Here is a 9353-nt window from a genome sequence, read left to right on the forward strand (position 1 = left end):
GGAGGGTGGAACTGATAACTTCCCTAAAGCAAGGAGGAGGGTCATTCTCCTGTCTTAGTTACTACTGTCCTGCCCATTGGAGTGGATAAAGCATATTTCTTAGAGAGGACAACAGAAGTGAGGGGTTTGGGGAGGGAGGTGATCTTGAGGACAGTAGGAGAAATGAAGTGAAGACATTTTTCCTTTCTGATTCTTCCAGAAGAGGACAAAATCAGTTGGTGGATGATAGTTGCCCTTTGTCTACAGGCTGGATGTAGAAGGTGCTGCAAGCTCTGCAAGCTGATTAGTTAATGTGGAAGCTGAAACCTACCTTGGGAAGTTGACCACTGACCATTGTCTTGCTTTTACCTGGGTTGCTTCCTTGTTTCTCTGTAGGTTTATAGCAAAGAGTTAAGGCTGAATAGATCTCTGCAGTTACAATTATTCATACCAGAAGATCCTGCTAACTTCTTTGTTATTTGAGCAGCTGGATGAGATTCCTGGTTTCCATAATCTAGACCTGGAGGTTTATACAGGAGAGGATCACTGGGGCAGACTTGAACCATGGTGCCCACAAGTGGGGAGGGTGCTCCAGGGCCCATGGAAAGAATTTCCTTCTGCAGTTGGAGACAGCCTTCTTTCTGTGTGGGTGAGTGGAGACATAATCCCTTTTATCCTAGCTTTGGTTTGCTTGATTACCTCTTTAGCAGTGCAATTCGTGACTGCAACAGGTGTCAGACTTTGTAAAGGCAGAGGCTGAGAGCTGGCCAAGACCATTTGTCATTCCTGACCTGTGTAGCTGGACCTTCGATACTATGAAGTCTTATTCCCAATTGCAGTTGCTCGTTCTAGGGATGGGAGATAAGACATTGTGTTGATTTGTGACAAAGTCCATGAAACAGTCAGAAAGGGCAGCCTCTTCTTCCAAATCCAGAAAAGAAGCTATGATGAAAGAATTGGGGTGGGTGGAATGGGTGGGAGCGACGGTGGTTTGTCACTGTCTTGGAAAATCATCCTATACTTTTACAAATCAGAGGAAGTGAAAGAGAAGAAACAGCTGGACTCTTTTCATCACCTTAGCATGTATTTTATCCTGAAATAACACGCTACTCTTTGAGAGAGTGTAGAAAGTGGGCAGTGCAATAGAGTGGATGAGACACTGAGATCGTTTCCCGGGACACTGAGATCGCAGTCTGCTGCTGACCAGTTGTGCAACTCTGGCGAGTTGCCTTTCTGGGTGGATCCAGTTTTGTCCTCTGTTGGAGGGAGCAGGGAGAGCAGGGATTAGGTGGTCTCTAGTCTATGACTCACTGGCCACAGCATGACCACCTCTCCCTCACACAGCCAAGGATGGGGATTGCTCTCAGCTGCTGTGTCCTCTCCCCTCCCGCCCTCCCCAGCGGGTTATCATGCTGACTCGACTAACACAAACCCCCATCTGGATGCAGTCCAAACGCCAGATGTGCCCCCGATTAGTGTCGGTCTGGGGAATGTTTCCATGACTGAAAGGTCAGTGTCAGCTGGAAGTGCCCAGAGTGGGCGTCTGCTCCCCACCCCACGTCAGCTGCAAGGGCTGAACCTTCCATTATCTCACTGGCCAAGGAACTGAGCTGGGTGCGGTGGGGGGCAGCAGGGGTGGAGTGCTGGCCAAGTTCAGGAGGTCCTTGTTTTACTTGCCTTCTCTCTTCACTCTCAGGCTGAAGGACAGAGTGTGATTTTCCACTTGGAAGAGACTCCAGGGCTGTGCAGAGAGGGAAGCCCTGCTGGTGTGTAACTGAAAACACTTAGCTCTCCTTTAGATCTGCAATGTGCTTGTGTCTCTTCCGATTTTCTTACGGGGGCTGTCACCTCCACTATGGAAAGAGAAATGAACGATAATATTGCGATGGGCTGGGCTGCCATGTTTTGCTCTATTTACAGGTCATTTTAAGTATTGCTTCTACACTTCAGATGGGCTTTCATGTTTAATTTCATGCGAGTAGGGCCATGCAAGGCTTTCCTCTAGGTAGCAATGAAAATTAAATACAATTGAGTTTGATGTGTACCTTATTGATTCCAGACCCATTTCAGTAGACTGTGACACTTCAGCGACCTGCAAATTCTACACATTAGAGTTCATATTTTATACAAACTCCGTACACCTAAGACGTGGACTTAACATTTCTACCAACAACATCCAACTTCCAACAAAAGATGCAGGCCCATCAGAAGATGAAAGCTACGAATGAAGATGCATTAAAGATGAGATTTATGGCCACCCCTTAGGGAAAGAAAAGATTCATAAATAATTTCATGGAAATTACCCCAAAATAGAGTCATAATTTCATTAATTTCACGTTTTCCCTTTGGTTCTCTGCAGGCCACATCTTGTTTCATGCGTCACCACAACTCCATTTCAAAAGGATGAGGTAGGAGAGGGGAGAGGTTGTATGTTAACTGGCCTGGGAACAGCTAAGTAATGCAACTGGCTCAGCACCTGTGATTGATAGTGTTCTGTCAAAGCACGGAACTTCTCTTCTTTGCTTGTGACTGGCAGGTGAAGCGTACTTCTCTGTGGCCCGTGGCTGCTCTGGCAGAGGCGGCCTTAGAGAAGACTGCTTGAGCAGGGGGAACGGTTGATAATCAGAGGTAAAGTTGAGGAAGGCCAAATGGGCAGGCCTGACCAGAAATGCTTTCAGGGTATTGTGGCAATCATCTCTCTTCTGCAACTGAGCTGGGAATTAGAGGCTTTCTTCAGCCTGGAGTGGGAGAAAGGGAATTTTTACTAGAGGGCATGGCCTTCTGAGGCAGGAGAAGAAAGTATCTTCTGCCAGCTGGGGCAGGGAACGGAGGTGAGTCAGAAAGGCTTGTGGAGAGCAGTATTCCCCACTGGGGGGTCACAGGTCCACTTGTAAAATGACGCCTAGATGTTGGTCTACAGCCAAGGTTCTCAACCTTGGCTGCATATGAGAATCACCTGGGGAGCTTTTACAATCCTGATGTCCAGACCCCACCTCGTCCAGATTACATCAGAATCTCTGGGGTGGGGCCCAGGCTGAGGTAGTTGTTAAGGCTCCCTAGGTAATTTCACTGTATATCCAGTTGTGAGACCCATTGATCTAGGACCTTACTAATCAAAGTGTGGTATGAAGACCGGCAGCATCGTATCACCTGGGACTTGTTAGACATGTAGAATCTCAGGCCCCACCCCAGCATCTCCAGTTTAGTAAAATCCCCTGGAGATTTGGACTGTGTTATAACAAAGTGTGAGGAGCTGGGGTTTTCAAACTTGACTGCACATTAAAATCATCTGGAGAGCTTTTAAAAATCCCAATACCCAGGCCACACCTCATATCAATTAAATCAGAATTTCTGAGGGTGGGAGGCAAGCAATTTTTTAGTAGGTTTTCAGGTGATTCCAATGTGCATGAGTTCTCAGCCCTGGATACATATTAGAATCACCTGGGGAGCTTTTAAATATCCCGATGCCCAAACCTACTCTTAGAAATTCTGATCTAATTGGTCTAGGATAGGCGGCAAAAAGATTCCTAGGTGATTCTAATATGCAGCCAGTGGAGCCTCTCTTCCGGAATGTTGGTTCGGCTTCACTGAAGGTACAGCCAGCTTAAAAACCCTCACTGCAAGTCAATGGATCCAGTAACATTCGGAGAAAAAGAATGAGTAGGCCATGGCTGGACTTAGCTCCCAGGGCTTTGATATTTAATCTCCTTATGTGTGATAACTACGATTTTTTTTTATGAATTCAGATATTTATATGCTCCTCTAGTTTTCTAATAAAGTTCCTTTTGAAAAATTCAACCTCAATGCAGCTGAGTTAAGAGACAAAAGCACTGGCCTACACCTGGGCCACAGGAGCTCAGAGCAGCTAAGGGGTCAGGCGGGATGGAGGCAAGAGAGGTTCTGGTGCAGAACTTGGGAGCGCCAGGACCGAGAGGAAGACCCTGAGGGATAAACAAAAGGTGAGCTGATTGCAATTTTCTTGTTCTTTTTACTCTGTGGTACTGTCATCATTTCTAACATGACTGTGGAGTCGGGTAGTTGTAGAATTGCTGGATTTAGCAAATAAAAACCCATGGCACCCAGTTACATTCAAATTTCAGATAAACAATGTTTTTAGCATAAGTATGACACATGCAATATTTGAGACGTACTTATTCTAGAAAATTTGTTGTTTATCTGAAATTCAGTTTTATCCTGGTATCCTGTATTTTATCTGACAACCCTCTTCCATACACAACCCTAAATTCTCAGAAAATCTGCCCTGTGAGTGGCACTTTCTCTAGGCCTTGAGCTGGCTCTTGCCGTCTTGGGGTGAAGTCTGTGGGTGATTGTTGGAATCCTGTTCCCAGGTAGAACAGGGAACAGGATTCTAATAGGAATTTTTTTTTTTTTTTTTTTTTTTTGGAGACAGTCTCGCTCTGTCACCCAGGCTGGAGTACAGTGTTGTGATCTCGGCTCACTACAACCTCTGCCTCCCGAGTTCTAAGCGATTCTCCTGCCTCAGCCTCCTGAGTAGCTGGGATTACAGGCGCCTGCCACGATGCCAGACTAATTTTTGTGTTTTTAGTAGAGATGGGGTTTCACCATGTTGGCCAGGCTGGTCTTGAACTCCTGACCTCAGGTGATCTGCCTGCCTTGGCTTCCCAAAGTGCTGGGATTACAGGCGTGAGCCACCATGCCCGGCTGAGAACAGGATTCTGATAGCTACCCATGGACTTCACCTGTGTTCTACAGGTGTTGCTCAGCGTCCCCAAACTAGCCCCAGTGTTTGTGTGTGTGTGTGTGACTCCGTGCCTATGGACAATGTCCTTGAACTTCACTCTGCCGGGCTCACTTGCAGTCCTTGGTGGTGAGGTGGTTTCTGGGAGTTCCTCCAGAGTACCCTCCTCTCCTGTTGTTGCTTGCGCAATTTATGCCCAAGAGAAAGGAGGCTGAAGGGCCTTGATGGGCTGGAGGCGACGTGTTGAGCTGCTGGTGAATCAGACAAATGTAGAGAAAAGGGAATGGAAAGGAAAGCACGGTTCACAAGTTGCAACCATCACATCTCCCTGAAGCGGCTGTTCAGTGTCTGAACCCGGCTTTCAGCAGAGGCTGCTCCATTGAAATACATTCAGAGTCAAAAGTGCAGTTTCCCGTTCTGTTCAACTCAGAACAGCTCATTCCCTGCAGGCTTGTGAAAGGAAAATATCTTGGGCCCCCAAAATCACTGAGGAAAACTCAAGCTGGAAATTGCTTAGGGCAAACCTGCCTCCCATTCTGTTCAGAGTCATTCCTCTGCTCACTGAGATAGATGCATATCTGATTTGCCTACTTTGGAAAGGCTAATCAGAAACTCAAAAGAATGTAACCATTTGTGTATCACCTGTGACCTGGAAGAGTCTTCCTACCTTTGCTTCAAGTTGTCCCGCCTTTCCAGACCAAACCAATGTATTTCTTACATATGTTGATTGACGTCTCCTGTCTCCCTAAAATGTATAAAACTCAGCTGTGCCCTAAGCACCTTGGGCATATGTTGTCAGGACTTCTGAGGCTGTGTCACAGGCGCGTCCCCAACCTCGGCAAAATAAACTTTCTAAATTAACTGAGACCTGTCTCAGATTTTCTGGGTTCACAGGCTTCAGAGTGTGAAGGGGCTTGGAGAAAGGGAGGCAGAGAAATGGGGAAGAGCCAGCTGCCAGCAAGAGATACACAGCTACAGCCAGACAGAAGTGCAAGATTGGAGAAGGAGGGCTAGGGAGGTCACCACTGCTGGTTACTTAGCTGGGGACGTGCAGCCAGATGCAGGATGATCAGGAAGGGTACCCTTGGCTTGTCCCTCCAGCCTATCCTTCTAAAGGTCTAAAGCTGGTGCTGGTCTGTCCTGAAGCAGTATCCGAACCAATTAGCCTTAAGAAAAGCTCAGGAGGGCACGTGAAGGCTGGAAAATGGGCTGGGCCAGGTTCTGGAGCCATGGCCAATTTTCTCTGGATGTTCTAGAGGACGAGTGACCCCTTTGTGAGGCTCCTCTGCTGGTCAGGCCCTGCAGGCGTGGTGAGGCTTGGGAGAGCTGGCAGGCCTCCCAGGAGGAGCTCTCACTTAGAATATCTACTGTTGTAAGTCCTCCCCACTTCCCTCCTGACACCACCATCTTCCCAGAATAATAAAGCGCTGTCATTTACCTGACGGTCACAGACTTGGTTTTTGTGTTTCTTCTGGGATTCTAGCTTGGGAAATCCAGGCTCTTCTGTCTCCTTCTCTGTTTTCTGTCTTCTTGTGCCTCCTTCCTGATGGTCTTTCCAGAACATCTTCTCCCACAGACAATCTGGATGTGGTGTGGGAGGGCTCTCCAGAGAACATCGGTATCTGGTGGTTAATTAAAAAAGATAAATGGGCCTTTTGCCTCTCTGGCCACTTCATTTAGGGCAGGAATAGTGAGAGGCTCTGTGGAAGATTGGGAGAGAAGCCAGGTGATGGGACGGGCAGCTCCAGGACAGGACAAGCCTCAACTCTTATGTGCAAGGTCCCCTAGTCTAAGAGGGTTGGTCCTCATGCAGATTTTGCTTAGGGCTGGGGCATCTGAGTGAGAGGCGGGTCTGCAGGTGAGGTATCCTGACTGATAATGGGTCTGGGCCTTGCTGACTCTTTGGGGTTTAGCTTGTAGGTTCTCAGCCAGGGCCCAGACCTCCATGCCTTTTCTCCAAGACCACAGTGCTCTTTTCCAGAAGGCTGAGTGGCCTAGCTGGTGAAAAAGAGCTGACTTGGGTCTCCAGGCCAGCAGTTCACTCTGGAACCTAATCCGGAGTCACAGCCTATTGGCAAAATCAATGTGCTGTGGACTGTCATACAGACAATGTGTTAGGCCCTGGAAGCCATGGAAGATGGGCTTGGGTGACCCCTGGGGTCAGGCTCACATCCTTATCCGAGCTCTAGGAAAGAACAGCTTGTCCTGTGGGATTCCCCCAGGCTGGCACATATACCCCAGTTGGGGCTGGGCTGGCATGAGCCCCTCTGGCCAGATCTTGGCTGGCTCTCATATGTTTACCTCTAACCAGGCCCAAGCTTGGCCTGAGAGCCCTGAGTCTCTGCCTGGTGGAGACATTCATGTGGACAGAGCCAGCACCCAGGAGAGATTGATAGGTGAATCCTGACAGGCTTGTGTTGTGTGCATTACGTCCCGTGAAGCTGAGGGGTCTGAATACCCAACTAGTGTCTTATTTAGGGGGTCGAGAAGTGGGAGCTCAGAGCTGGGGCTGTGGCTGGAATGACTAGGAAAGGAGAGAGGGTCCAGTTCTCGGTGAGTCCCTGCTCTTCATCATCATTTCCTGGCTCTTCTCCTCTTCCCTGGCATTTCTCAAGTTCTGGGGTAAGGTCTAAATTGGGCACTTGGATGAGACATTCCCAGGGAGCTGCCAACCTTCCAGGTCCAGGGTGGTCACAGGACCTGCTGACTCCACATCTCCTCCTCTCGGTTTGGCCCTCGCCCTAATCCCTGCTGGTGTCTGATGCCAGTAACTTGCTGCCTGCTGAAGTCCTTTCTCATTGTGCCAGTTCCAGGCTCTATCTGGAGCTGCCAAGGTGGATCTGTGTGCATGTGTGTGTGTGTCTCTACATGTCCTCCTTGGACATTTTACTAAATGTTTATTGGCCCCCAAGTGAGGCACAAATTCCACAGTCCTTTCCAAACCTGAACTTAGTGGTTGGAGAAAGTGCCGAGTACAATTTATTAAATGTGTGCCATCCTCTCCACCCTTCAGAGCCTAGTGTGTGCTGCCTTTCCTTTGAGAAGTCTTCTCTTGGGACCTCAGCCCTGTTGTCCCCTGCCCTCTCTAGGCTCCTATGGTCCAGAGAGCCCGGCTTGAGCTCTTGTCCCTTTTTGAACAGTGATATAGTTGGTCTGTGTCCCCACCCAAATCTCATCTTGAATTGTAGCTCCCATTATCCGCACATGTTATGGGAGGGACCTGGTGGGAGGTAAATAATGGGGGTGCTTACCCCCATGCTGTTCTCAGTATAGTGAGTTCTCATGAGATCTGATGGTTTTATAAGGGGCTTTCCCCCCTTTGGGACTTCTCCTTCCTGCCACCATGTGAAGGAGAACACGTTTGCTTCCCCTTCTGCCATGTTTGTAAGTTTCCTGAGGCCTCCCAGCCCGGTGGAACTGTGACTCGATTAGACCTCTTTCCTTTATAAATTACCCAGTCGTGGGCAGTTCCTTATAGCAGGATGAGAACAGACTAATGCAGTTAGTCTCTTACCTTCCAGAGTGCAAGAACCAAGTCTTGTGAGTTGGCCTGACCCAGGTTCAAACTGTGCTTCTCACTTACAAGCTGATGACTTTGAGCTAGTTAATTTGAGACTCAGTTTCCTCATCTGTACAAGGGGGATAATAATGCTTTCCTCTCCAGATCATTGTGAGGATTTACAAGCTTATGCAAACTAAGCCCCTGGCACAATGCCCAGAGTAGGGCAGGCGCTTAATAAATCTGAGTTCCTGTTCTCTGCTCTTCTCTCCTCACAGTTGCTGGAACAGGGCTGGGCTTGTGGTCGGCACCCAGAAAAGTAGTGGTGACTGATTAATGATTATGGAGCCTGCAATTATTGGGATGAAGTCCCTAAACAGGGAAACAGCTCTAAGCAAACCCATTAATAAGGGGGGGCCTGTTTGCAGTTCTTTTGTGCTGGCTTGTCATGTGTTAGTTCAAGGAGGGCTTTGTACCCTCAGCCTCTATCCACCCAGAGGTCATTCTGGGAAAATAATGACCAAGGAGAGGCTCAGGCCTGAGGTGTGCAATTCCCACCTACTTGTGACCTTCATGCCTATCCTCCCCTCCCCACTCCACAACTGGTGCAATAAACAAGGTAACAGGTGACAAAAACAGCCTCATAAAGAAGGCCACTGGCTTTAGGACAGCAGTAAGCCTGAGTTAATGTACTTTTTGCTAGGAACCAGGGAATTCCTGAGGCAAAGGAGGACTCCTGACTGGGAGCGACCTCTCAGGCCAGGAGAGGCCAATTCAGGCTAGCTACTTTTTATTTTTTTACTTCCAAGTATATTTAAAAAAAGAAGAATTGCCAAAATAGTGTTACATTACAAAATCATGTTATAACTTACATGTTTATATTTATCAAGTTAACAAGTTTAAACCTCAAAGGCAATATGAATGTGTTATTTCACAATAATTTTAAGGCTTTAAAAAATATTGTTGTGTACTGCAAGCAGGTGGTAAGACAAAATAATGGGATATAAGTCTAAAGAACCCTTCTGTCCTGGGTTACCCCCAACCCCACTCCATGGGGATGGTCCCATGGGGCAGCTTACAGCCCAGGGCTCTGGCCTCTGCCAGCCACAGTGGTCAGTGGTCATCTCAGAGTTGGATGGGGGCCCTGGTGACAGA

At 48.0% G+C, this 9353-nt stretch overlaps 1 long non-coding RNA gene across 1 annotated transcript; it reads left to right on the forward strand.

Moving 5' to 3' along the window:
- Nucleotides 1-1635: 1635 nt before the first annotated feature.
- LOC144333786 (uncharacterized) lies at nucleotides 1636-2319 on the forward strand. Its single transcript, XR_013402816.1, has 2 exons — nucleotides 1636-1745; nucleotides 2039-2319. It is a non-coding gene; the product is annotated as an uncharacterized LOC144333786 (long non-coding RNA).
- Nucleotides 2320-9353: the final 7034 nt, after the last annotated feature.

The sequence above is a fragment of the Macaca mulatta genome, chromosome 13 (genome assembly GCF_049350105.2).
Source record: "Macaca mulatta isolate MMU2019108-1 chromosome 13, T2T-MMU8v2.0, whole genome shotgun sequence".
NCBI classification, from domain to species: Eukaryota; Metazoa; Chordata; class Mammalia; order Primates; family Cercopithecidae; genus Macaca; species Macaca mulatta.